We start from the raw sequence: 5,130 nt of genomic DNA, 5'->3' as shown, positions 1-5,130 counted from the left end.
AAGTCTGCCACTGTTTTCATTATCTATTTGCTGTAAAGTGATAGGACCAGATGCCGTGATCTTAGTTTTTTGAATGTTGAGTTTTAAGGCAGCTTTTTTACTCTCCTCTTTCACTCTCATCAAGAGGTTCTTTAGTTCCTTTTCACTTTCTGCAACTGGGGTGCATATGCTGTTGTCTATTAGGTTGAAATAATGAAGTCATCCAGACTCATTCCTTCACTGACTTCTCTGAGTCTTGCCTCATCTGTTTTGTTCATCTTTCTTCTTAAATCCTCATTCCGGGTCCAGTTTTTTTCCTAAAGTGCATACTTCAGTCACAGTCTGTTACTAACACTTTAAATTTTTGTTTCTCTGAAAATATTTTCACTTTATTCTGATTTTTGAATGGTAGTTTAACAGAGTATAGAATTCCATGAGCCCTTCATGCCTTGGAGGGCCAGTAGACCTTGGCAAGCACAGTGGGCGATAGTGGAGACCTCAGCAGGGGAGTTGGGGGGCTGACTGCAGGGCACACACTGGCCTGCTCGGGACACTGCTGAGGCCTGGAGGTCACAGCAGACAGCGAGGCCCAGGTGGACCGGGTGTGCACTCAGATCCAGCTGGAGGCGGAGACTAGCCTGTGTTGGAAGCTACAGTGAGGTCCTGAGCCACAACTTGAATGTCCCCAGATGGGAGCCTTGGTCCTGGCTGGGTAGAGGACTGGCCTGTGCCAATGCCTTGGCCTCCAAGATCATGGGCAGAGAACAGGGGTGCTCATTTGCTCCCATCAATGTGAAATCTGATCCCCATCAATCAGCCCGTTAGCTTTCTAAGATTTTCATAAGGGCCTAAATGCAAGGGATAGTGTTTAAAAATATAAATGATTTTCTTAATCACATTCTATATTTGTAATGAGTAAATTTTTGAGCTCAGAATTACCAGATTAATGCCTTTAGCCTACTGGCTCAGATGGTAAAGAATCTACCTGCAATACAGGAGACCTGGGTTCAATCCCTGGGTTGGGAAGATCCCCTGGAGAAGAGAATGACAACCCACTCCAGTATTCTGGCCTGGAGAATCCCATGGACAGAGAAGCCTGGTGGGCTACAGTCCATGGTGTTGCAGAGAGTTGGACACAACTGAGCGACTAAGACACAAAGAAAGTAAAAACGGAGACTAATTGAGCCTCAAAGTAGTGGTTACTTCTCTACAAATTTTCTCCCTGTCTGGCATATTCATGCTTTGACACTTCGCTTCCTGGTAGGGGAGGCACAGTAGGACACGGCTGCACAGATGAGATAACATGCAGAACATACTCTGAGAGTTATAGTTAATGTTTTCACTGAAGTTCCACATATTTGAAAGCTTGTTTGCATCACTGAACTGCAGCTGTGGCCCTTTCTGTATCGCTCCAAATATAGTTATGATCTCCGTAGGAATGCCTGGAGAAGGCTCCCGCATTGCAGGGATATTAATTGTGTACCCAGACCCAAGAACTGAGCTCTGTCTGCCAGTTTTGTAATTTTTAGTCTCAGGAGACACCTGCATCAGTAAATTGAGCACAAATAAATTGATTTTACATTTGTCTGAATGAATTTTATTTTAAGGCTTGTTAACAAATTGTTAGCACATTTACTTTTTAACTTCTTTCCCAAGAATTCTGTTCAGAGGAAGGGCAAAATCTATGTAATGAGAAACCATTAGGGAAATTAAAATGGAGGTAGTCTTGTTTAGGCTTTAGAAATAGGAGAGGAACTTACCTCATGGTCCAATGGCTAAGACTCTGCGCTCCCAATGCAGGTTGCCTGGGTTCGATCCCTGGTCGGGGAACTAGACCCCACATGCTACAACTAAGAAAGACTTGGTGAAGCAAAGTAAATTAAAAATAACAATAAACAAATAAATATTTGTTTTTAAATGATGTAGGGAAGCAGGCCTCTGACCCACTTCAGACCTTGCCTGGATGCTGCCTGGACTACATTTCTGCCTGCAAGCACACCACTTGTTACCAGCAAGTCAAGCAGCACCTTAGATAAGAAAGGAAGTGGGATCTCTTAAGTTCCTGAGGGCCTGGCCAGCCCCCAGGGTCTAAGAAATCCTATGACTCACTAGGTAAAACAAACAGCATTGTAAAAGTTAAAGAAAAGAACAGAGCTGCATTTTTGTCCTGTAAACTGATGATGATATCCCATTTGTGGCCTGAGAATATAAGCAGGAGCCCCCAAAATGGCAATTGGAAGCTTCACCGGTGGGCTGGACACACCACCCAGAATCCTTTCCCAGTTGGGACTACAGATTGCTGTTAATGAGGGACTTCCCAGCGCTTTAAGTCTGGATGTAGGTCGTTGGCCCAATTTAGTGACATATATGCTGTTACTTCTACTGTTTCTATTTCTTTTCCTTTAATGACTGTATTTTGAGATTAAATCAAATAGTCTTCTGTAAAAAATGTGGTTTCTTTTGTTAACGAACACTTCAACCCTAAAACAAAGTAAAAACTTCAAAACAAATGAAACCAAAATTTTCAAATATATTTTAAAAGGTATTAGCTGATCCCTCTATTCAATCTGAGCTCTTGAATATCTTAAAAGCTTTGGAACAGAAAACCTATCAAACCTAAGTCCTTTTTTAGATTCTGGTTTTTCATAGTGGTATATGTGGAACTCTTTTCTCAAAGTTTTTACCTTTTGCAGTGTTAGGGAGGATTTCTTTTTAGCTTGTTTAAAAAGTTGCCCTTTGTGCTGATTTGTGGCTTCTCTACTTCATCAGCTGTAGGGATCACATGCTTTGAAATAAAATAAACCCCAAACAAATCTCACAACAGTAGTTTGATCTGTAAGAATTATTTAACTCTGTCAAGAACAGCTCTATTAAAAGTGGCCATGGCTTTATTCTTTTTTCTTCTTACTCAAAGACTTGCTTTATTACAGTACACACGGGATGCAACTGATGGGAGGGGGTGCGTGTTGTGGGCAACCACTGCCCTGATTAGCATCAGATGCCCATCCCGATGGCCATGAATGTGCCAAAGGTGCCGCCACTCTGCATCATGGTTTTTCTGATGCCGCCCATCAGCTCCCGACCCCGCATTCCGATCCTGAGACGGGAAAAGGTGCCGAAAAGCGCCCCGCCGCCATGCCCATGGCGCAACCCATCACGAAGCCCATCTTCACGCGGTCGAAGCAGCTTGGCTGGGACTGTTCATAGGGACCCACGGCCACTGGCATCTGCGGGGTTCAACGGTTAGGGAAGTGCGGGCCTAGCCGCCAGCCCGAGAACGCTTTATTCTTTTAAAATATATTTATTCACTTATTTGGCTGCACCCACTCTTAGGTTCAGGGGCTCCTTAGCTGCGGCATGTGGGCTCTAGTGCCCTGACCAGGAGTGGGGCCCAGGTTTGCAGCGCTGGGAGCAGCCGAGTCTTAGCCACTGGACACTAGGGGAGTCCCTCATATAAATAAGGTGAGGGTTTTTATCTCACTGCCTGCCTCAAAAACAAGACCAAAGAGCTCAGTTCTCAACCCCACGCCGGGCAGGCTCTGAGGTTCGTTGGTGTCCTCTCCCTCCCAGGGGTTGGACTCTGTTTTGAAGCCTTGGAAACCAAAAGGCTCACTGCCCTCCTCCCACGAGAGTGGGTGGGCCTCGCTCCCCACTTCCCGGCGGTGTCACCTTACACCGAGAGTAAGGACGTCCCCCAGTGGGCACGCCCCTCCCTCCAAGTCACCCAGGACGCACCGAAGTCGCTGCCCTGAGAGGCTCCTTCCCTGCCACCCACGTGCGTCTTCGTCCCAGAGCTGTCCCCTCCGCCGCCGCAGCACAAACGCCCGGCGGGGACCAGTGTCCAGGGGCCCCTAGTAACCCGCCGGCCCCCTGCCTCCCGCCCACGGCCGCCGGGTCTTCCTGCGTCCCAGCCTCCCAGCACAGCAGACCGCGATCTAGGAACAAGTACTAAGTTTCCATATAAGTGGATTCTGCGCAGCCTCGCCCGGGTCCGGCGCAGGCGGGTCAGCAGCCTGGTGGGAGGCGTGGCCACCCGGGCGGGGGCGAGGTCATCGACGGGATGTGAACACCCCGAAAGGAGGCGTGGTTATTGATGGGGCGTGGGCATCGGGAGGGAGGCGTGGTTGTTGGTGGGCGTGGTCGTCCAGGAGGGAGGCGTGGTCAGCCCGTAGGGCCGCGGGGCCCGCCTCCACCCGCAGGAATGCACCGCCCCCGCCGCCCCGCCCCCGGCCGCCAACCCTTGCCCCAGGTCTCCCAGTCCAACTCGGTGGCGTCCTCCCCCGCGGTCTGCGGCCGTCCCTGGAATGCAGGCGGGCCTCACTAACTAGCCGAGTGTGACTTCACAACACGCACGTGTAACAGGACCTCGGGCAGGCTGCGCTCTGGTGTCCACACCCCAGGAAGCCCGACCTCTCGGGTTGAGGTTCCAGGAAGGCGCCAGAGGCCCGTCCGGGAGGCTGGGGGTTCACGCACCCAGGCCGGGGATGGGATCTGAAGGGATCGCTCCCCGCCCCCCGTCGTGGGCTTCCTCAGCGCGCCAGTGCCGTCCCTCCCAGAGATGCCCTCCGACGACTCGGGGGCCTTTATGCCTTTGGGACCGAGCATCTGCCCGCATCTCACCAGAGGCCATCTGATAAGGGGCCCCCACACTGCCCGCCCGGCCCCTCGCCCGACAGGTCAGGGCGGGCCCACCTTTCCCAGGGAGCCCCAGGAACCCCTCTGCCACCTTTGATACTTGGCTCGTGCTTTCGAACCCCAGTCAGAGTCCCAGACTCAGACCACAGTGGGATTCTGGCTCCTCCCTCTGCCAGTCTGTAGTGGGGACCCTGTGGGGCTAAACACAAAAGTATGGTTTTCTTTGAGAGAGAGAAAGAAAGAGAAATCTGGAAATGGGCCGCACAGCTGCTCGAGGCCACATTGGGGGAGTTGCTGCGGCTGCCTGTCTCCACTTCCTCCCTCCCAGGTCTGCTAGGAGATTGGAGTCAGCCAACTGTGATCTTCCAGGAGGTTTGGAGGGGGAAAGGGGGCGGAGGCCATGTCCTTGCTGCTCTCTGCTCTTCTCTGCTGACAAGCAAGATAGAGAAGGGGTGAGCAGGTTCTGATGCCTCCTCCCAGCTGCCTGGGTGGTGGCAGGCAGGAACAGCAGCCGCA

The 5,130-nt window shown here is 51.0% G+C and overlaps 1 pseudogene; it reads right to left on the bottom strand.

The window, feature by feature from the left end:
* Positions 1 to 2,878: 2,878 nt before the first annotated feature.
* On the bottom strand, positions 2,879 to 3,819 carry LOC110150541 (reactive oxygen species modulator 1 pseudogene; annotated as a pseudogene).
* Positions 3,820 to 5,130: the final 1,311 nt, after the last annotated feature.

This window comes from Odocoileus virginianus, chromosome 16 (assembly GCF_023699985.2).
Source record: "Odocoileus virginianus isolate 20LAN1187 ecotype Illinois chromosome 16, Ovbor_1.2, whole genome shotgun sequence".
Classification (NCBI taxonomy): Eukaryota; Metazoa; Chordata; class Mammalia; order Artiodactyla; family Cervidae; genus Odocoileus; species Odocoileus virginianus.
This window is presented reverse-complemented; position numbering and strand designations above follow the sequence as displayed.